Source organism: Jaculus jaculus, chromosome 15 (genome assembly GCF_020740685.1).
Source record: "Jaculus jaculus isolate mJacJac1 chromosome 15, mJacJac1.mat.Y.cur, whole genome shotgun sequence".
Lineage (NCBI taxonomy): Eukaryota > Metazoa > Chordata > Mammalia > Rodentia > Dipodidae > Jaculus > Jaculus jaculus.
Window position 1 is genome coordinate 50,395,583 of NC_059116.1, and position 23,884 is coordinate 50,419,466.

Consider the following 23,884-nt stretch of genomic DNA (forward strand, 5'->3'; position numbering starts at 1 on the left):
TCAGCTATCATTTGTAAACCTGTCTTGTAAAAAAACATTGGAATTTTAGGAAATGCACTGGGTTTGTGGTTTACCCAATTCTGTTAGTGTGGTGGTTTAACTCAGGTGCCCCCATAAACTTAGGTGTTCTGGATGCTAGGTTCCCCACTTGAAGGCAATTGGAAATTAAAGCCTCCTGGAGGCAGTGTGTTGTTGGGGATGGGCTTATGGGCATTATAGCCAGTTATGGGTATTATAGCAAGTTTCCCCTTGCTGGCACACTCTCCTGTTGGTATGGTCTACCTTATGTTGGCCAGGGGGTGATATCCACCCTTTGATCATGCCATCATTTCCCCCTGCTATCATGGAGCATTCCCTAGAATCTATAAGCCAAAATAATCCTCTTTTATCCTAAAAGCTGCTCTGGGTCAGATGATTTCTGCCAGTAATGTGAACATGACTCAACAGTAAAGTGGTTCTGAGGAGTAGGGTTGATGCTAGATAACTAACTATGTGGCTTTGGCCTTTTGGACGTGATTTTCAAGAGGAATGTGGAATGATTTGAAGCTTTGGCCTAAAAGACACCTTGCAGTGCTGTAAATACAACATGATGGACTATCCTGGTCAGAGATGAAAGACCTGAATGCAATAAGAACTATGGACTGTGAGGTTTGGTTTATGAGAGTTAGAAATAACTGTGCCTGGTCTGGGCTACAAGCAGTTTGTATGAGAGGCTTGCTGTTATAACTGAGTCCTGAGAAGTTGTGCAGGGTTGCATTGAGTATAAATGGATTGGTGTGAGAAGAGGGTTATGGCACAGAAATGAAATATGTGGGTCTAAATTGCTGCAATTATATGAGGTTACAAATTTTGAGATTGGGCCGTCTGACCTGCACTGGGGCAACAGGAAGAATGTAGACTCTTTTGACGGGGTCTGAATGCTCAAGGAGTGTCCTGTTCTTCAAAGTTTGCTTTATTGTCCCCTGGATTAACAAATTGGCACCCTTCCTGGTATTGTGGAGTATAAGCAATGCAGAAAAGAGAGGGTCATTGAGTTGGAAACACAATCTTGTGTTTTGGAAACAGCCATGGGCAGTGTGAAGCAGGTTTGCTGGATGCCTGCATGGAGACCCTATGGAGCCATGAGGATGAACCGTGGATTGCAGTAGAGACCCAGTGGAGATGCTGGGACCATGAGATGGCTGCCAAGGAGACCTGCCAGCACCAGTGAAGTTTTCTAGGACTGTGAGTAGCCTAGCTGGAGGGGTAGCATTGGAACTCCAGAGAATTGTTGCTGGTTGGAATTACCAGACTTGGAGATTTGTCACTGACTGGAGTTGTTGGACTTGAAGCTATAGAGTTTGATGTTTGCCCTAGTTGTTTTAAACCATGTATTAGTTGAGTATTTCTTTTCTATGCTCAGTGCCATCCTTTGCAGTGTGAATGTTTATTCTGTGCCACATGGGTTTTTTTTGGGAGGGGGGGCATTTTTGGTATTATGGCTCAGTTAAAAGATCTTGGACTATGGGGATATATGAACATCATTGGAATTGATAAAAACTATGGAGACTTAAAGTTGGATGACTGCATTGTATTTTATATCATGCATGGTTATCAGTTTACAGGGGCTGGGAAGGAATGTGGTGGTTTGATTTAGGTGTCCCTATAAACTTAAGTGTTTCATATGCTAGGTTCCCCAGCTAATGGCAATTGGAAATTACAGCCTCCTGGAGGTGGTGCATTTTGGGGGACAGGCTTATGGGCATTATAATAAGTTTCCCCTTGCCAGTGTTTGGAATATTCTCCTGTTTCTATTGTCCACCTTATGTTGGCCAGGGAGTGATGTCCACCCTCTGCTCATGCCATCATTTTTCCTGCCATCTTGGAGCTTCCCCTTGGGTCTGTAAGCTAAAATAAACCTTTTTACCCAAAAGCTGTTCTTGGTCAGGCTATTTATGCTAGCAATGTGAACCTGACTGCAACAATTAGTTTGGGTCTACCATTTAAATATCTGCTCCTGTTTTTACATTTTCTGTGAAGCACGTCTACTTGAAGACTTGGTGCTGTCTGTAGAAATTCTTTTAGAAACTATAAATTTCTGGATAAATAAGATTTATTTTTATGATTATCACTAAATAACTGAATTTAAACACTCTCCTTGGGCACCTGGGTCAGAGTGTTACAGAACAAGGAAGTAGTAAAACAATTAACTCTCTCCAGGAAACTCAATAGAGAAAACAGAATGGGAGGGAATTATTTTTTTTTAATTGACAACTTCCATAATTATAGAAATAAGCCATGATAATTCCCTCCTGTTTCCCATTCTCCCACTTTCCCCTTCACAAATCCACACCCCATCATTTCCTCCTATTATAAGGGTCTTGTGAAGGTAGTAGCAGGCACTGCAAGGTCACGGATATCTAGGCCATTTTGTGTCTGGGGGAGTGCATTGTAAGCAGTTGTGCCCTTCCTTTGGCTCTTCCATTCTTTTTGCCACCTCTTCTGCAATGGACCCTAAGCCTTGGAAGGTGTGATAGAGATGTCTCAGTGCTGAACACTCCTTTGTCACTTCTTCTCAGCATTATGGTGCCTTTTTGAGAGAGAGAGAATGGGCATGCCAGGGCTTCTGCTTCGAATAAACTCCAGATGCATGTGCCACATTGTACATCTGGTTTTATGTGGGTACTGGGTAATCAAACCAAACAGGCAGTCTTTGCAAGCGAGCATCTTCAACAGCTGAGCCATCTCTTCAGCCACTGCCCCCCCACCCCATTTTTTGGTATTTTAAGGTAGGGTCTCACTCTAGTCCAAGCTGACCTGGAATCCTGTTTTGTTTTTTTTTTTTAAAGGAACATTGAGCTGAGAAACTTCTGTATGCTAGGGTAAGCTATATCTGCAGCCCCAGAAGTTGCTGTCATAGGGGATGTTATTGTGTTGATGATAGGAGCTCTAATGAGTCCCAGGACAGGACCTGCAATGGCTTTTCTCAATGTGTTTAGGTGGCTGAGGGAAGGAAGAGCTCAGATGATCTACCAAACACTGTAAAATGTAACCAGTGAGCTAAAAATTACCAAAATGTGTAAAATGTTAGGTGACGTTAGCAGCAAAATATCATGCCTATGTTTGTTTTTCATCTAGAAGATTAGGAGAATACACGAAATGATCCCCAAGGCTGGTTACAGCTCTAATACACTTGCATTCTACTTAATATCAATAATTCAGAGGCATACGTTTCAGAGAGCTATGTGCTGACGGTGAGAGCTCTCTGTTGGAACACATTGATTATGTCAGACATCCAAGGAGGGTGCAACAGCTAGCTCTGATTATTCTCTCAGGAAGGTGTATAAGAGCTGTGCCACCACAGCTCGACATGCAGTGACATTACAGCCAGGCAGGGGGAGCTTTACTGTGTGGAATACCACTGTATATTAACTTTCAGGCCTCTAGGACACAGAAAAAGCAATGATTCTTCCCTCTGGTCACAAATGTTAAATGGGCTCTCTCTACATACTCAGCACAACTCAGCTAAAATTAGGTGAAAGAAAAGGCTTTGTCATGGTTGATGCACTCCTTGTGCTTTAAATATATTGCTTTCTTGTCCTTACATGCTCTGGTGCCTTTGGCAAATGCCATATACACTGTTCAAGAACCAAGTAGCAACAGGAGACCATGAGATGCAGTTTCTCCTGTCTTCCCTGTGGCACAGTGCTGGCCTGGCCACTAGCTCTGGCTTACCTTCGTCTTCTCTTATCTTCAGCAATATGTTACAGATAGCCTCTTTATTTCTCAGCCCAGTTGGTTGATGGAGGGAGGACATAATGATAACCACCATAGGGACAGGGTGTGTGAGCTCAGGAAGGTTTCTGAGTAGATGGTTTATTTTACTAGACCTGTAATCCTGGCTACTTTGGAACTAGCTCTGAACTGGCCTGAAAATCACAATTCTCCTACTGTAAGCCTTTTGAATAGGTAGGATTACAGGAATGTGTTGCTATGCTTGTCTAGGACTGAATGTTTTTACAAAGTGTGTCTGCTTAGCCAGAAATCACAACAGCTTTTGGGTAATGCTTTCGCTACAATGACATTCTGAATATGTTAAATGGATAGTTGAACTTACCACCACCTCTGCCCATTCCAGTTAAACTAAATAATTCAATATACTAGTGGATTATCAAAGCTATACACTTTCCTCATGCTTAGAAAATAATTATGAAATCTTCAAAGGAAGAAATATAGTCACAAGGCATCTTCTGTTATATGGGTTTTGAATTAACAACCTCTCGGAGTACAGAGATGTATTGTGAAGACAGGACTGGTAAAGACACAATAACCTCTTTTATTGATGAGATTGGAAGCCACAGGGGTGAACTGAGCTTTCTTCAGTTGTACTTTATGTGAGCTGAAATTACCGATGATCAAAAAACAAATGAACAACAACAAAAAGAGGGATGTTGTGACTGACTTGTACAAGTTTTGAAAGAAGACCATGATTAAGAGTCAAGTTTTGAATTTAAAATTTAAAGGGTCATTAGGGACATCCCTCCTTTTTCGTTACTTCTGCTTTCTTCAGTAAGTTTATTTTTATTTGTGTGCATGTATGCATGTGGGCATGCTGGGGTCTCTCTTCCACTGGAAGCAAATGCCAGACACATGTACCTCTTTTGTATCTGGCTTTGTATGGGTGCTGGGAACTGAACATTGACTGGGGTTCATAGGCTTTTCAAGCAAGTGCCTTTAACTGTTGAGCCCCCAGCTCCCTGGAGTGTGTTAATAGATAATGATTCTGCCTGTTTGATGATCATTTCTCTAATTCTCCTTATCACAAGCATTTTTAACTTGCTTTTAAAAATTATCTGTCTCTAGATGCTTGCTTTTTGATTAGTAACAAATTTTGGATAGTATTTCAGGTAGAGAAATCAAGGTGTGAAATCTCTCATGCAAAGTCAGAGAATGTTAGCAGCAGAGCCACTGCAGGTTAATCATAAGACTCAGTGTTATTAGTCATCCTTCAAGGGTTAAAAACAATCGCCAAATGTGAAAAACAAAGTAAACATTTCACACAACTTTGAGATCTCAAGAATCACTAACCCCTAAAACAACAAGAAACCCCCAAAATATTTGTTGAGAGTGTCTTTCTACTAGTATGGGCCATTAACTCCATGGGAAAAAATATGACTCAAATGAGTTGGGCTTGATGTTGCAGGGCATAAAACACAATCATTGTTCCACCCGACCTACTTGCTCACTTGCATCAGATTGCCCAATAAGGTACACTCGAAAGATGCCAACACACTTTTCGCAACTCCACCCAAGGTCCCAGGTCTGGGCAAATAACCCTGAAAAGTATCATCACAGAAATGAGATAGAGTTTAGACAGAAAAGCAACCTACTGTACTCTTTCCCCAAAGGAGGTGAGACTGCCTCAGAGTCACAGCTGGGTTGCTGCTGGAGTCCATGGAGATGACCACAGACAGTGATCAATGCCAGGAGGGGAAAATAGGCTCAGAGTCTTGACTATAATGACTGTCTCTCCTTTTAGCTTTGCAGTCTGTGTGGCTGACTGTGATAGCTATTCATAAAGCAGTACCAGGAACCTTGAGTTCTTTTTCAATAAGGCCAACAATAGCCCTGTCTGATATAGCCCTGTGTCTGGGGCACAACTTGGTTTCAAAGCCCTAACTAGCTCCTAGCTACTTCAAAACAGAGGCCAGGGGCTGATCCTTCCTTGTTCCCTCAAATTCCATGTTCACAGAACACTCCTTGCACAGCAGAGATACCAAGTCCAGTTGCTGTTCACTTTCCATGACAGCTGAGAAGCATCAGGAGGAAGTACCTGTACCTGTGACTGCATTGAATTTTATTTTATTTAAAAATATTTTATTTATGATTTATTTGCAAGGGTAGTTAGGGAGGGAAGGAGAAAATGAGAGAAAGAAAGATAGGAAGAAAGAAGGATAGATAGAGAAAATGAATCAGCATGCCAAGGCCTCTTGCCACTGCAAATGAAACCCAGATGCATGCATTACTTTGTGGGTACTGGGGAACTGAACCTAGGCCATCACGCTTTACAAGGAAGTGATTTTAACATCTGAGCCATCTCTCCAGCCTTGCACTAAATTTTCAAATACATCTAGGTGAGAAAAAGTTTGCACAGTGGTTCCATTTGAATGCAGCATATGGGCGAAAAAAATCATATCTTAAAATTTTATATTTTTAAAATAAAAAATGACTTATATTAGGATTCAAAACAAAACAGCTTAATGTCTGTCAGGCATTCCATCACATATTTTTCCTGCATCCAGAAGGTACACACTCCCTACCTCTCCTGTTAGACAAGCTTAATCTTTACAACCCTTCCCTACAGACCTGCTGATGGTCAACTTGCACACCAATACTAGAGCTACGGGTACAATAGGAATTAGTTTCTAGTGTGGACTTTTAGAAATTACTTGCTAAGAAGCATTTCCCAACCAATCTATTATCCAAAGCAATAAGAGAGGAACAAAAGGACATTATAATTAATTGCATTCTGGTGTAGAGCCACCTTCCCAAGTGTCCTATTTTCCAGCATACAAGATGACTCTCATGTGCAGTTCAACTGCAAAATAGACACATAGAAAAATAATTCCCCAAACTGAACTCTTGCTTGCCAAGCACTTAGGGTCTGGGGATGTGGTGATAAGTAGACTCCATCATAATCTCCAACAGACTCATGAAAAGCAAAATTAAACATGCCATTTAACCTACCCTGTAGGGATGGATGGTCTGGGATCAGTGGGAGGAGACATGGCTAGAGGGTTGGAGCACTGCTCCTCAAATGTCCATGTTTAAATAGATCACACAGGAACCTTATGAAAGGACACATTTTGACTGAGAATGCTTGTGGAGGAGCATGAAGTTCTGTATTTATAACATTCTTCCATAATATATTCCTCAGTGCTCTGTCAACTATACTGTTGCTTAATGGGTAAACACCTAAGACAGGACCCAGCCTAAGCTGGAATTACCCAAGGGAAAACATCTCAACTACCATCATATAAGCAAGGACACCAAGGCTAGAAACATCATGTTGGATGCAGAAATTCATGTAAAAAGCTGAGCATGGTCTAAGGAGATAGCTCAGTAGTCAAAATCACTTGTCACTTAAGTATGAGGAACTCTGTGCTGAGTTCAATTCCCCAGAACCCATGAAAAAGCTGGGTGTTGCCACACATGTTGTAATCCCAGTCTGTGGTGTGTGGGATGGGAGCAGACACTGGAGAATCACTGGATCTCACTGACTTGACTGACAGCAGCTTTGGGTTAAGGGAGGGACTCTGTCTCAAGGAAATACATGGATGAGTGACAAGAGGACATCCAGCATTCTTCTCTGGCCTCTGTATGCATGTCCATGGGGCATGCACATCTGAACAATACATCCATATATCATATACCACACATCACACAGTACATATCACATTCCATACCACATAATACTCCACACATACAACATGCAAAAATGGTTAGGTATGGTCACAAGTGCTATAATCTAGGCCTGTGGTGGGTGGATACAGGAGAATAGCTAGATGGTCAACCAGTATGACCAAAAATGGTAGCTCTGGGTTTAGTGTGAGACTGTCTGAAGAAAACAGGGAAACATGATAGAAGACACTCAGTGTTCCCTTCTGAGCACACGTGCATATACCACACACACACCACACCATACATAATGCATACACAAACATAGCCCCCCCAATACTCATTAAAGGGCTGAGAGGATAGCTAAGTTGGGAATGTCTTTGCTTCTCAAGTATGAGAACCTGAGTTTGATTGTAAGTACCCATATAAATGCCAGGCAAGGTGGCACACACCTGTAATCTCAGCTTTGGGTAGACAGAGACAAGCAGGTCCCTGGAGCTCCCAGGAAGGCCGTCAGTCTAGCCTAGTCAGTGAGCTCATGGCTAATGAAAGACCTTGTCTATAAGAGAGGTGGGTAGTTCTCAAGGGTCACACCTGAGGTTTTCCTCAGCTTCCATACACATATGTGGATGCATGTCCACATATATACACGAGCCCGTATGTATACAAATATGCATACAAACATGCACCTACAACATACATATGCACAAAAGACCAACCTAATATAACATGAATATAGATCACCTGTGTGTGTCTTTTATTGTAGTGGAGATTCTGGTACAAAGTCTAAAGTGAACCAAATTCTGCACTCTCAAGGCACTTTTAGTGGATGCAGTGCTGCTAGCTCCAGGACCTCCTTATGTAGTGAGTCATCACTAGAATGATGTAGAATGAATCACACAGTTGGCATAGTTGGTAGGAGGAGGCTAGCCTTGAAGTGTTACAGCCCAGGCCTGCTTGGTCTTTCTAGTTCCTCCCTACTAATGTGAAGATGTGATTCCAGATGTCTGTTCCTGTCATGCTTTCTCTGCCATGATGAAACTTTCCTTGAGTTGCTTCTGTTTGGTTAGCTTGTCCCTTATATAATAAGCAACTTGTGCAGAAAGTTTCAGTTAATGTCTTGATTTTTTTTTTTCAGTAAGTGAAAGAGGTTTGAACACCTTATGGTCCATAAATAGTATATCCAATCATATATTTTATAGGTGTAGAAAGATAGCCATTTTGTGATGTACTAAGTGACAAAAATAAAGTCACAAAAGTTGTAATAAGATAATGACAACCAACAACAAATAACCAAGATGAAATGCCTGATTAAGTTTAAATTTTAGATGCAATTTTTAGTGTAGTTTATGTAAAATACAGAGCATACTTACACAAAAAATTGTTTATCTGAGGCTGGAGAAATGGCTAAGAGATTAATGTGCTTGCCTGCAAAGCCAAAGGACCTAAGTTTGATTCCTCAGTGCCTATGAAAGCCAAATGCACAAAATGGCACATTATTTCGAGGTTTTTTTTTTTTTTTTCCCCGCAGTGCTGGAGGTTCTGATATGCCCATTCTTGTCTCTCTTCCCTCCTCTTTCTCTTTCAAATAAATAAATAAAAATAAAATATTAAAATTATCTGAAATTCAAATTTAACCAATTTTCCTGGAGACCCTATTCCTTTAAGTCTAATTTATCTTGTAGTCCTGGCAGGGAAAACATGGGTGGAGAGTGACAAGACCCACTGATACTGCTGTCTAGGCGCACCACCCATAGGGAATTGCTTGGTGTGTGTCCCAGAGTGTGTGTAGTGGCTGCTACTGTTCATTTATGGATGCTCCCTGTTGGGGACCTGTGCCCAGATGACCACACTTTAAATGACAGAGAGCAAGCTGGGAGTGGAACCAACAGACAGCATCATGTATATCAGTAGATTGTTTCAGAGGAACACCCCAGTGGGCAAAGCAGGATGCTTTTTCTTCTAGAATATTCTCTTTTCTATTATACAGAATGAAGAAAATGGAGAGAGTGTTTTTAAAAAATTCAAACTGTAAAATATTTTTCTTAGTCACATTAGATTTATGATGATCTTTCCAAGAACTCACTCTCTTCTTACCAGTTGCTACTCTACCATGTTTTAATGAAGTTAATCAGGCCCTGCAGTTCCATTTTTATCTGTGTCCTTCAGTAACTGGTTTGAGATATTTCAGAAAAACCAAAAAGGCCTGTTTCATGTTTGAGCTTCCTTTTCTTGTTAATTTTCCTCTATCCAACCTATTTCAAATGCCAATAATCATTACTACCTGGTATTTATGGGGAGTTATGACTGAGACAAGCAATCAGCAATTGTGAAGTCTTTAATAAAAACATAATAAATTCAATTATTTCCCATTTTTGGGAATCAATTTGGAGAGAACTACTAGTAGTGTATAGCTGGCATCAGCTACATTAAACAACATGTGAGGATCTAGGTTATGAAGGAAGACAGTAGATTTCATATGCATTGATTCCTTAGCCATCAGCCCATGATATATTCAGTCACTCTACTCTTTTGTTGGGTTTCCATCAGGAGGTTTAGGGGGTTAAACTACTTTGAAGCCAGTGATTTTCATATCATTTTCTATCAATAGTCCTGGGATGGGATTAAATCCCATGGTTTTTTGTTCTGTTTTTAGAAGTGACTTGGCTGATGTCAGTTACCTCATAGTGAATTTAGTGAGAAGAAACCATGCTGTTTTCTTTTTCTTTTCTTTTTTTCAAGGTAAGGTCTCACTCTCGCCCAGGCTGACCTGGAACTCACTATGTATTCTCAAGGTGGCCTTGAACTCACAACAATCCTCCCACCTCTGCCTCCCAAGGCTGAAATTAAAGGCGTGAGCCACCATGCTGGGCTCAGAAACCATGCTATTTTCTAAATTGCAGGTGAACTGATTCTGAAGGAGTACAGAGGAGCCCACATATCCACAGTGTTGCTCTATGAGTTAAAGTGAAAACCATTCACAAATTCCCCATTGGTGGCAATAATAAGTCATCCAAAAGAGGAAGTTCTAACTGAAGGAAGTTTCATGACAGGCAATATTAAAAAAAAAAAAATTGAGACAGGGGTCTAAACAGATACAGCTCAGTTAAGGTACCTGCCTGCAAAGCCTAAGGACCCAAGTTTGACTCCCCAGTATGTACATAAAGCCAAATGCACAAAGTGGCACATACATCTGAAATTAATTTTCAGTGGCTAGAGGCCCTGGTGTGCCCATTCTCTATATATCTGCTTCTTTCTGTCTCACTCTCTCAAATAAATAATAAAATATTTTTTAAAAATTGAGACAAGTTCCTAATTAATGCAGTTAGTCTTTAAAATATTTTGGCTTGGCCTGGAGGGATGGCTTAGAGGTTAAGGCATTTTCCTGCAAAGCCAAAGGACCCAGGTTTGATTCCCCAGGACCCATGTTAGCCAGATGCAGAAGGGGGTGCATGCGTCTGGAGTTCATTTGCAGCCACAGGGAAGATATACAAACAGGCAAGGCTCTAGTCCCAGTGAAATTTTATTTTGACCCAGGAATTTGAATTTCATTAATCTTCAAGGATCCTCAAGTGAATAAATTTTTAATCATTAAAAATATACATATTGGGTTGGAGAAGTGGCTTAGCAGTTAAGGAGTTTGCCTGTAAAGTCAAAGGACACAGGTTCATTTCCCCAGGACCCACTTAAGCACAAGGTGGCACATACATCTGGAGTTTGCTTTCATTGGCTGGAAGCCCTGGCAACCCATTCTCTCTTTTTCTCTTTCTCTCTCTCCTTTCCAAATAAATAAAAATAAAAAAATGTAAAAGAAAACTTTAAAATACCACTTATGAAAAGAAAACAGATGGACCTTGCCTGCTGATCCTAAAACAGATGGAGTCATGAATTTCAGTTCAGTGCATGCTTTATGCCAGTATATGGAGCTGGTCAGTAATCATTTCTTGAGCATGTAGAATTGCTAGATTGTGTCCTTGGAAGCAAACATTCGTGAAACTGATTTGAAATATGACATGTTTTGTCATTATTTCAGATTACTAAAATTATTTATTTTTGGTGCTCAGGATTGAACTCACACATACAAGTCAAATGCGCTATCACTGAGCCACATCTAATCCTTTAAATGTTTCAGATGGTCACAAAGTGAATGTGGCTCTCACATATAAACACTGCAAAAAGAACTTCAACTGTTTGAAATGTGTTTTTAGGGAGACATTCCAGCATACATCAAAGGGCATTTAAATCAGAGGATATATGTATACACATACATGCATGTATATGTACATGTACATTGGTGTGTGTTTGAGACAGGGTCTCACTATGTAGGTTAGGCTGGATCAAGATCAAGGTCATAGGATGTGCTACTATGCTCAACTATGTACAGGACATTGAAGCTTCATTGGGTGATAGGGCTAATTTATAAGGGCCCTAAAACCAGGCAGTTTATGTTCCTCTGACTTGTAGAGAGATTTAAAGAACTTAACTACTTTGGATTCTCATATTAGAAGCTGAAAAGGGGCTAGATTGGATCTGGCTAAGAATAAAAGAAGCCAAAATATGATAGATGTGCATAGTTTCTCCTAATTTAATTTTTAATATTTATTTATTTGGGAAGTGAATGAGAGAGAAAGAGAGAGAATATGAATGAATCTGGGCACTCCAGGGCTTCCTGCCTCTGAAATGAATTCCAGATACATGTGCCACTTTGTGCATTTGGCTTTATGTGAGTACTGGGGAATTGAACCCAGGTTGTCAGGATTTGCAAGCAAGTACCTTTTACTACTGACCCCCTTCTCCAGCCCAGTTTCTCCTATTTGAAGCAGAGAGGAGATAATCAGAACTGACTTTACCTATCCAAGGCCTCCAGGAAAAACCACATCAAAGCTACCTGGTGTAACACTGTAAAGGAGTCAATTGCCCAGTGTTCCAGACATGGCATGGCTACTTTGAGACTCACTTAACTTTCTGGACTTTCTTGTGCTACTTGGCACCTTCCTGTTCACTTGCCAGTTCTGTTTAGGCCCAGATATCTTAATAAGACTAAAGGGCTCTAATAATGTGACAAAGCAGTTATCATCTCTTTTCAAAATTTTGGAGTCTTAAAAATGTGATGATACCCTTTTCCACCTCATCTCTTTTGGGTTAGCAGTAAACCTAAAGCTAGGTTACACTTTATCTCCTGACAAACAGCTTCCAATTAGTCCTGATTTCTACAACCAGGCCTATTTTTCTAGATTCCACTTAAGCCTTTCAATATCATACATCTTTCCCCCAAAAGGGGTTAAGATTTCAGAAATGTACCCATTCTTCCTTTTTAAGACTACACAAAAGTGTGAATGGATGCCCTGACATGAATTTGGCCTTTAGAAATTCTTATAAACCATTATCTGTTTTTGTTAGCATCTGTGAAAGAACACATTCACCTTCCAAAATTTAAATCTGCTGTTGAAATACACTTATTCTTTTTGGGGGGAAGGAGGATGGCACTAGTGCTGGGGTGAAATCCAGGGCCTTGCATATGTGAAGCAAGTGTTTTCCTAACTGTGCTGTATTCCAAGTCCCCACATGTCCTATTTTAATAAGAGCAGTAGGCAGATGACAATAAAAGGAGTTTAACTATTAACTTGAAATGACTCCCAAATTAACGAGTTCCTTAAGGCAATGTAATCAGCTATATGGTACTCCTATTCCCAGAGTAGAGTGAATTTTTGTAAAATGAATCTTTGGTCTATTAATATGATTAAATGATATAACATTATTAATTATGTTCAAGATGCTAAATTGCTTTGTAGAATGAGAATCAATTAGGTATCATTTTGTAGCACTTCAGAATGGTAATATAACTTTGGCTTCTACAGATATCTGTCTTCAAAAAGCATAAAGCTGAACATATTATCTTGTGGAAGAGGGGGCGGAAAGAATGTCAGAGTTACATGTTGGGTCATGATTTGCAGAGACAATTATCATACTAATAACTGGGGGCTAACTCCACAATGCACGACCCATTTTCATTAACAAGGAGGGTCTAATGGGAGGGGGTAGATCACAGATGAGCCTAAATAATGGTACCAAACTGCCTGTATTCACTGAAATGAAAACTAATAAATTAAATTTAAAAAAAAAAGAAGGCTTGCTTTTCTGATGACCTCCCACCTTCTGATATTTGTGAAAACAAATAAGCCATCTTTATAACACAAAAAGCCTTGTGTACTATGCAATGGGGGCTGCAAGTATAAAGAAAAAAAGAAAATAGAATCCCAGTAAATGCTGTAATACAGGTTCAAGTCAAGGTCAGTAGTTGACAACATTGAATACCTGCTATGTGCCAGGCACTGTTGGCTCCCTGACAGGTATTGAGGATGAGGAAGGAAAGCATTTGGGTAATAGCAGAAAGAGTGCTGTGACACAGAAAAGAGCTACAGAAACTGAAAGTAATAGCAACATAAAAAGAGGAAAATACATTTATTTAATAAACTATGTTTATTTATTAATTATCTGGAGTCATCCTTTGAATATTTTATGCATGCATGTGTGTACGTGTGTCTGTTGCGGCCAGTGGACAACCTCAGGTAACATCTTCAGAAATACTGTCCACTTTTTTCCCCCTTCTTATTGGCCTAGAGCTCACCAATTAGGCTAGACTAACCCACTGCCCTCCCCAGTTCATCCATTTCCATCCTCCAATAGACCCCCTTCTGCCTTCATGTTCCATGTACCTTCATGTTGCCCTTTTTCCTTCCCCCCTAAAGATTTCCTTTTTCTACCTCATGGGTTCCTTTCTTTCTATATTCCACTTAATCTTTTCAATATCATACATCTTTCCCCCCAAAGGGGTTAAGATTTCAGAAATGCACCCATTCCTCCTTTTTTAAGGCTACACAAATGTGTGAATGGATGCACTGACATGAAATTGGCCTTTAGAAATTCTTATAAACCTTTATTTGTTTTTGTTAGCATCTGTGAAAGTTTCACAATATATATGTGTGTGTGTGTATGTGTGTGTGGTATATATTCACAAAATTATATATCTCTTTCATGAGAGAAAACTCATGATCTGAGTCTGGCTTATTGTGCTTAAAAACCTTTGGGCTGTGGATAGTGCTCAGAGTTGAGCACTGGCCTAACAAAGCAAGGCCCTAGTTTTAATCCACAGCACAATCAAGAACAAACAACAGAGGAAACAATCCTTTGGTCAACAGCAAACAGTATTTCTCTATGAAATATTCTATTGCAATGCATCCTTGAATCAGTCCTGGAATATATCATTAAACAACATCTGTCTTTTTGTATACAAAATACATGTATTATAAATTTTCCTATCTCTTTTCCTTCACATAACTGAAATAACCCAAACCAGTTTACACTTTCCCAGCAGTCTTTTTTTTTTTTTTTAACATACTTTCCACCAAGGAAATGATGAGATGTCTAGTTGGCTTGCTTTTCCCTGCTAGTACCAGTCAGCATTGTCCAAAGCAGGCAGAATGAGGGTTGGAAAAGGAAGATTCTTTGAGAAACACACACCCTGATCAGATATTGAAATGTGATTTCAAGGGAGGAGAGTGTGTGCGTGGCAATGAGCTACTGGCTGCAATTATTTCCTATTCACTGGGCTGCTTTGGAGCACAGCCTGCTGACTCATGAGGCTGCTCCAAGTTTAGTTCTGCTGGGTTTCCCTGCTGCTGCTACACATGAGTCATCACAGGAAAGAAAGTTTCTACCGGTCTCCCTTGACAACAGTGGAGACTTCAGGCATTTGACAGTGAACTTCCACCTTTCCAACAGAACCAGACTCTAGGCATGGAGGGGGTAAATGGTGTGGGAGGTGTCACTGCCAGCCAGATGACAGTCACCTGGCCCAGGTGCTAGTCATCAGCACCTCAGTTTCAGTGTCTCCTCTCACCCACTCAGCAGTTAAACTGGCATCTTGTCTTGCAACCCTGGAAATGCTGGTCACTGAGTTTTCCTTTTGCAGCCCTGCTTCTCAAACTGCTGCACAGTGGAACCACCTGGAAGCTTTGTTGACTACCAGTGCCCCCTTTAGTTCGCTTACACACCAGCTCCCAACAAACTGATTTAATGTTTGGGAATGTGATGTAGATAGTAGCAATTTTCAAATGTCCCCAGGTGGACGGATTAGGAAGCAAAGTTTGGGGCCAAACTTACCAGTTAAACTTAGCTAAAGACCACTGTGTGCTGTCCCCAAACTTCTCCTTTAAAAATGTGCTGATATGTTGTCCCAACTGATACCTTAGTGTGGCAGAAAACAATGACTTAAAAGGATTTCCAGTGGGGACACTGTCCAGGCAAGCGCCACTCTCCCCTTCGCTTGCTAACACCTCAGCCCCTTCTAGTGTCCAGGAGAAGCATAACAAATCTTACTCTTCTCATTACCTTTTGATCTCTGTTCTGTTTCATCCTAGTGTCCTGTTCCGCAAAGTTGCAGACAGCGTGTCCTCTCAGATTAGAAGCAGGTACTGCTCTGACCTCAGTCAAGAAGGGACGCTCACTGCACCTAGCTTGGGACGGAACCTTCGCCTCTGCGCAGCCACAGGGCAGATACTATGCTAATCATGAAAGTTCTGACTCCTGGTGCGCAGGCGGGCGCGGGTGTGAATATTTAACCCTTGATTTTATACTTTGAGTGGCATCCTCCTGCTCAGTGGGTCTGGACCACTTTCTTCCTTTTCTTTCATTTTTTTGAGGTGGGGGGGAGAGCACTGGACGAGAGCCAGCGGTGACGACCCTTGCCTAGCACCGGCGGTGTAGTTTGGTGGCATAGTGAAGGGACAGCTAGTGTTGGGAATATTAATTACTCCGCACGCCTCTGGCCGGGCGCGGACGGCAGAAGTGAACTGGAGGTTAAGACAAAGGCTTCCATCGGAGTGCCACAGCGCTCCTTCCTCTGGGTTGCAGCTCCACCAAAGTGCCCAAGTGACTCCAGGGTGGCTAGATTCGTTTATCTTGTTGGGGTCTGGAAGTCCGCACCGCCTAATGCTCAGGTCCAGAAGGGAGGGTCTTTTTGCATTCACCCCTCCTTTTGGGCCTTTGTGGGGGACTTCCGGCTTCTGGGCAGCCCTTGGAAGGGTAGACGGAAGAATTCCCACCTAAACCAGAGCCGGGAGTAGCCCAGCGTGCTCAGTGCGGAAGAACCACTTGGGCGCCACCCACTTTCTTTCCCACCCTCCCACACAGCTCCCGAGCCGAGGACGCCAGAAGCCATCGGCCGTGTCTGAGGGGAGCGACAGGACCCGCGTCCCCTAGAGGATGCCCGGAGGCCGTGGCAGGGCTGGGACAGGGGACGCCCCCATTGGGCAAGCGCGCGCCACTTCCTGGTCTACTGGCTCCAAAGTGCGCGGATCCAGCCGGCGCCGGGTTTTCCAGCGCGAGGGGCCGCGCACCTGCAAGACCCCTGGGTCCCAGTACCCCCATCCCAGACAGCACAACTGTCACCCCTCGGCCAGTGTACTTTGCTCTGCCAGCGCCAGCGTGGCAGCTTCGATTTCCTCCCGTTTCTGGGGGTGGGATGGTGGGAGGCTCGAGGAACCCCCGATGGAGAGGGGCGGTCCGCAGGACGGCGGGTGCACACCCCGGCTCCGATCGCTTCTCAACTTCTCGCTGGGCTCGGGGTCGCCCGCTTGCTCGCGCCCGAAAACCCGGTGACTGGAGGAGGAGCGGCCAACGCCCGGCCCGGAGCCAGGGCAAAGGGTGTCGGGGTGCGCCAGGGCGGGGCCACCTTAAATGGACTTGACTCACCTGCTCGGGCGCAGTCGCCTCCTTCTCCGCTGACAGCTGGGGGCTTTGTTTTCTCCACCCCTCGGCCGGCAGCGCTCCGCCCCCGCAGGCGCACGTGACGCGCCGTCTGCCACCGCGGCTCTGAGAGTCCACCGAGAGTCCACTCGCAGAGCAGGGCCAGCGCCGCCCCTTCCCTCCCCGGCGCCGGGGCTGGCGTGGAGCACAGGTCGGGAGGGGACCGCAGATATGCGGGGAGTCGCTGGAGCGCGCCCCAACGCGCCCTAAGGAGCCAGGCGTTGGTGACTGGGAAGAAATTGGCCTGGGTGACTGCAGAAGTGACTCGAAAAGGCGACACCACACCCTGAAAGAAGTCTCCGCAGGCTGGGTCTGCACACTCACCCCACTGCGGCTGCTTTACCATGCTGTTTTCACTCACACCTAGGGCCTCAGTGGTAATTAGGGGCGAACTAGTTTGTCATAGCAGAATTAACAATTTCATGCTGGTACGATGTATTCAGGTTTCAGATCTGGTTTTACATGCAGGTGATACTTGGATTCTACCTGGCAAACAGAATCCAGGCTGAACTCTGGACGATCGTTGGTGTGGATACTTGTCCATTTGGGACAGCTTCTTTTCCCTCTCTCTCCCTCTCTTTCTCTCTTTTCTGAAATAGGGAGAATGTTTTGGCATCAAGACCAGCTTAGTATCTGCTGCCTTTGGAAGTGGTTCCGACACCCACCACTCGCAAGACTCTTTGGTGTTCTGAAACTGCAAGGAATTGTTGCAGGAATCCTTCCTCTGGCACCCAGAGAGCAACATCAGCCCCACCCATAAATACTCTGGGGAGAGACTGCATCTTCCCCAAGGTAACACCGTCCATATGGAAGGATCCCCTGGGGATCTTGTTAAAATCATACTCTGGTGTGATGGCTCTAGGGCTGGACCTAGAGACCGTGTTTGTAGCGAACCTTGTTAGCGCCACCAGTTTGAGGGCCACGCTTTGAGGAACAGGGCTTTCGAACACAACTTTGGCGCTGGCCCGCCTCTTTTGAATCCCGATTACACCACTTGCTGACCATGAAGATAAGGACATTCCTTAACCTTGAGTCTTTCAGGCTGTAAAATGGGCTTGGTACTGAAACTCAACTCGGAGAGTTGTCTCCATAGAAATCATGATGAATTAATCCATCTATCTTAGTGCCAGGCACTCTTGGCAAGTTTCAGAAACTGTGAGCTAGTTAACTGTTGGGTTCATTAGGGCAGATGTGAAGCTGGAACGAAGTGCGACGTGGCTGCAGGAGGAGCCCCCACGAAATGTCCAGCAATGTGGGTGCTTTCCAAACCATGACGATGCCTACAGCACAGCCAGGCCTGCCAATGAATAGGGTATGTTTGTGAAATCAATGAAAAGTGGCTGTAGAGCAGAGCAAATCATGTATGTTCAGAAGTTCTTTCCAGCTGGGAGTGGTGGTGCACTCCTTTAATTTCAGCATTTGGGACGCAAAGGTAGGATGATAGCTATGAGTTGGAGGATGCCCTGTGACTACATAGTGAATTCCAGGTCAGCCTGAGCTACAGTGAGACCCTACCTTGAAGAAAAAAAGCTCTTTACCCTCTAGTTTAAATTGTGATGAATTGGTTTTGAGACATTGAATTTAAAAAGCCCTTTGCTTTTTGTTACAGATAATGCACAGGCCCCTGTCGATGGGTAATCTATTTTAATATTAGAGAGAGAAATGGATTGTTAAGGAGTCATACATTTTTCTCCTCATTAAAAACCTTGAAATTTAAATTTAGATGAGTTTATTAATGAAGATATGGTATTCTTAGCCTCAAAATGAATGGAAATTGTCATCCTACTTCCCATTCCTCCCTCTTTCTCTTCCTTCCATGTTTCACCTCTCTTTACCGGTTTTCTCAACGTTTTAACTCGTGGTTTAGTTCACCTTTCAAGTAGGTGGCAACACTTGATGGTCTGATGGTTCATGGCCTGAATCCTCACTTATATTTGCAGCCTTTTATTCCAAGTTCATTTCTTCACTTCCAATTTCTTGCTGTGCATTTCCACTGAATATACCAGTAATTTTAGTTCTGAATTAGCCATTTCCTCTCATAAACCTGATGCCTTCTTGATGCTAAATTCAGATGGCTGCTTGCTTTGGAAACTCCTGCACAAATCCAGGAGTTAAGCAAGTGTGTAGGACACAGTGTGATATATCCCTTTTCTGCGGTTACCAGGTATTTCTTTCAGACTTTGTCTTCCACAGTGTCTGTGGCCCACTCACGCCTAAATATAATGACTAGTATAGCCACCAAACAGCAGCTGTGAGCTACTATATAAAGCTATGAGGTCAGTATGAGTTGAGTTAGTGAGACGATGCTGTTGTAAATTTACTGCTTTATACAATATAGTTAATTTCTCCTGCTTGTGCAGTCTCCAGGGATTGTGTCCTTTGTGACTTAGCATGCTAGTCTGCTTCACTCCTGGGACACCCCATTAGCACTGTGGCAGGGAAAGAGCAGGAAAAACTGGACACCACACCTATTTTCATGTACAACTGACAGAAGTCATTTCTTATGTTCCATTGATCAAAGGAAATCACATGATCATTGGCGAACTTTAAGGATGTATATGCCCAAAATGAACGAAAAAGGCCAAATTTTGGTAAGTGTGAGAAATGTCTTCCACAGAGATAGAACCATTTGATGGAGGAGAGTTAAGGATAAAATTAAAATGTAAACAGTTTAGCTAGAGCAGGGCCAGAGCATGGATTATCAGTCCAGGAAGGTCTGTACTACTGTGGACAGTCTTTGGGAAAGCATTGATGTTCTTTTCGATGGTTGATGGTCTTGTTGTTATACAGTATTAAAAAGAAAAACAAAGGCAAACAATTCTGCCTCTGTCTGTCAGGATCACTTTGTGACTTCACCAAAGTCAGTCTACTCCAACCAAGCACTGATCATTCAAACTCTTCTGTAACGTAGCCACTATGGAAGATCTGCCAATGGCATTATCTCCAGAAAACGCTGTACCATTAAACAAGTAAGGTCACTATACTAGGCAGTTTTAATGACATTGATGGTCATTTCTATTTGAGCGAATGTATAAACAATGAAGTCTTCAACAAACACAACAAAGCAAAATATAAGAACAGAAAACAAAATGAAGTATATCAGTAGAATCAGATGATCCCAGGTTGTCCCTATGACTAAAATATGCCTTTGATCATCCCTGGGAATGCTCCACTGTGGCCTTTTAAGTCCACAAACAAGAGGAAAAATTGCTGATAACAACATGAGGAAAATAAATCATGAGCCTTAGTAAACTTTGGAATTTTGCTAAAGGGCTGAGATTAGAGTGACTAAACTTGCCACATATGTGTGCCAACACATATGAGGATATACTGAAAAAAGGATTAATGGTTGCTATACACTATAGAATGCAATGCAGATTTAACATATATTGAATCATATTCTTTATCTCAGTTTAGGTTGTTTCTGTCCACATCTGACAGGGAAGCTACTCCATTATTTATAAAACTAGCCCCTAATAAATGCTTTGGTATAAAATCATTTTCCTAATACTCAGAGAGCTTTCCTTATACATATCCACAAATACCCAACATAAGGGACTAAACACTAGAGGCAGAGTTTATCAACTAAAGTTGCAATCTGTTTGCTCAAGCTTTTTTCATTTGGTTCCAAGTGATTTCTTCCTCTGAATTTTTGCTTAATTATAAGATTGTGTTAGGTATGGCTCATAATAGCCTCAAGAGATATGCTACAGTGAAACACTTATTAATATATTTGTAATACCATGTAAGACTGAGATTACCAAGATCTGATGGTGTTTATTAAGATTGATAGTAAAGGTGGCATTAGATGGCAGCTTCCAGGGTCCACTGCCTTGTGATGGCTGTTGTATCTATTCACTGAGTAGGTGTTAAAATAAAAAATACTGCCATTTTCTCAAAATGTGTGGGGAGCAATATTTTTGAGTTAGCTAAAATGTATCTTGAAGTTCAGCTTAAATGACTCTCCAATTTCTTTCTTTTTGTTCATGCAAAGGTTTATTCATCCAAATACTATTTTAAGTAGTACATGTTAGCATATTAGTACAGCTAATGATTATTTTTTTTCTCTTCTCTCACTTGGCTCTTGTAAAGCTATTGAAATGACCGACTATCCTGTCCTGCAAAATCTCACTTTCCAAGACCATGTGATGACTGTTAATTTCGTGTTTTTACTTCATCTTATAATTTCTTCTGGTGAGTTTATCTCCCAGGCTCCGTCTTTCTGAGGTCATTGTAAACTGTTGGTGTTTCCAACTGCATGTTTATATTATTGTTCTCCCAACTTACTTCTCCTAGTTCATTGACTCTCCAATTTCTATCTGTAATCATTAGCAAAAATTGCTTTCTCCATAAGGTAACAGAATGGCAGAATAATATATGCTTATTTAATATGTTTATGAACCATAGGCTTTATTTAATGTTCACCAGAGGAGTAAAATGTTACCTTGTCTCATGCAAAGACATTATGGGACAGAAGTATTAATCATTTTATGCTACTCTGAAAATAAACTCACATACAAAGAAATAGGGTGGTTGTCTAAATTTTTATGCTGTTTAGAACAGATGCAGCTGACGGGAATAAAAATTTTTCATGTTTTATGTTTTTTTAACACATGTACATGAAGTATGTATGCATGTTTGTCTGCATGTGTGAGGGTGCTCATGTATACACATGTGTGTGGAGGCCAGAGATTGAGGTAATGTGTCTTCTTTGATCACTCTCCAACTTATGTATTAAGATAGGGTCTCTCTCTTGAACCCAGAGCTCACTGGTTCAGCTGGTTTAGCTAGCCATCTTGCCCCATGGATACCCTGTCTCTACCCCCTGAGTGCTTGTAGGAATTATAGGTAGGTACTGTATTTGCTGTTGTAGACAGTTCCATGTTGCTAGGATGAACATCCAAACCAGACACAGTTTATGGGAGGAAGGGGTTCATTTCAACTTATAGATGCAGGAGAAGTTCCATCTATGGTGGAACAAGGTGGTTCCCATTCATAAATCCAAGCAGAGTGACAAACTACCACCAGCCAGCAAACACTAAAAAGAAGCAAGCACAAACCTGCACCAAGCAGGGACCCAGGCAGAACTCCAACCTCTCTGCCCACCTTTGGGTTGGAATTCAGGTCCTCCCCCAGTGACACCTCTTCCAACCCAGGAGACTGAAGACCCAAGTTGCAAGCTTAAATAAAACACCTGAGTCTATGGGGAACTTATATTCACACTACCATACCTGCCTAGTATTTATGTGGGTCCTGGGAGGATTACTCAGGGCCTCATACTTGTGTGACAAGTGTTTTACTGACTTAACCATCTCTCCAAACCCATTTTTTGTGTTTTTGTCATGGTACTTTGTTGTTTCACAGTGCTGGGAACTTCTTGCAAATACACTCCCAACGAGTTACAGCTCCAACCCTTTTCCTTTTGGCTGTTGCTGTTTTGTTTTGAGACAGGGTCTTGTTAAGTTATTCAGGGTGACTTTGAACTCACTTTGTATTTCAAGCAGAACTTGAACTTGAGGTTCTCCTGCCTCAGCCTCCTAAGCAGAAGGGACTACAGACATGCCCTGTCAGGCCCAGTTCATCACAGTACATGTAGAAGGGAGAAATTTAGTTATCTAATTTGTTGAGTGCACTTAAGCTTTTCTAATTAGTCACAAGAGCTTGACACTGTGGCCTCATTATATGCAGACTTAGAGGGGTACTTAGCACATGCAAGAGATTCTGAGAGGAGGGTTTGGATCCAGAGCATTGAGGAGTTGTACATATGGGTCTCTTCATATTAAAGAAGACTACACTTTGTCAGCAGTTTACATATTTCACTGCGACACATCCACAACCTGCAGTTCACGTTTACTCAAAGGGATTTAGTTGCTGCATTTTCTTGTTTGGCCAACTTTAGCCTCATAAAATGGATGCATGATTTAAAGTTGTTGAGGATAACACATATAATAAGAGCATGTAGTCAATTTTCATAAAAGTCCTTGAAAAACTTGTGCATGGCTTTGAAGAATGAGCAATCATACTTTCATAATCTCACCCAACAATGTCCCTCATCCATTTCCATATGTGGCTCTCTGAAGTGTCTTCTATGGCCCAGGTAGCCACCAATTAAACATAGAATTAGCTGCTCTCAGCTGCATTTGTAAGTGACAATATCTAAAAAATTTTCAAAACTATCCAGATGTGATGATGCATACCTATCATTCCAGCATTCCAGGAGGCAGAGGCAGATGCAGGAAGATTATGAGATCTTGGGATACACAATGAAACTGTCTCAAACAAAGAAGCAAGATCTTCCCAAGTTATAAAGCTATAAAGTTGTATTATTCTCACCAAACAAAATTTTGGTGATATGAAAAGATTTTACTTACCACTAATAAATAGTATATAAAAATGGGTGTACTACATTTTTATCTCATTCTTTAAAATTTTTAATTTTGTGATTTTTATGCCTTTAATATATTTATATAATATTTATATACACATGCTATTTACAAATGAATATATGTGTGGGAGATAAGAAATTTCTTACTTATAGGAGTGTGTAGGCAGAAGGAAATCAAAATGGTATTTTGCAAAAAGCTATCTATGATCTGGCTTTTGGGGGGAAGATGATTTCAGCAGTGGTTGACTAGCCAGGAAACTGATGGAGAAAAAGAGAGAGAGGAAGGAGGAGGAGGAGAAGAGGGGAGGGGAAGGG

The 23,884-nt window shown here is 41.9% G+C and overlaps 1 protein-coding gene across 1 annotated transcript in view; it reads right to left on the reverse strand.

The window, feature by feature from the left end:
• Positions 1–17,176, reverse strand: part of Mapre2 (microtubule associated protein RP/EB family member 2) — a 164,358-nt gene extending 147,182 nt beyond the window's left edge. Inside the window, exon 1 of the mRNA XM_045134989.1 lies at positions 17,131–17,176. The gene's annotated coding sequence lies outside the window, so the exon portion shown is untranslated. The remainder of the gene's footprint in view (positions 1–17,130) is intronic.
• Positions 17,177–23,884: the final 6,708 nt, after the last annotated feature.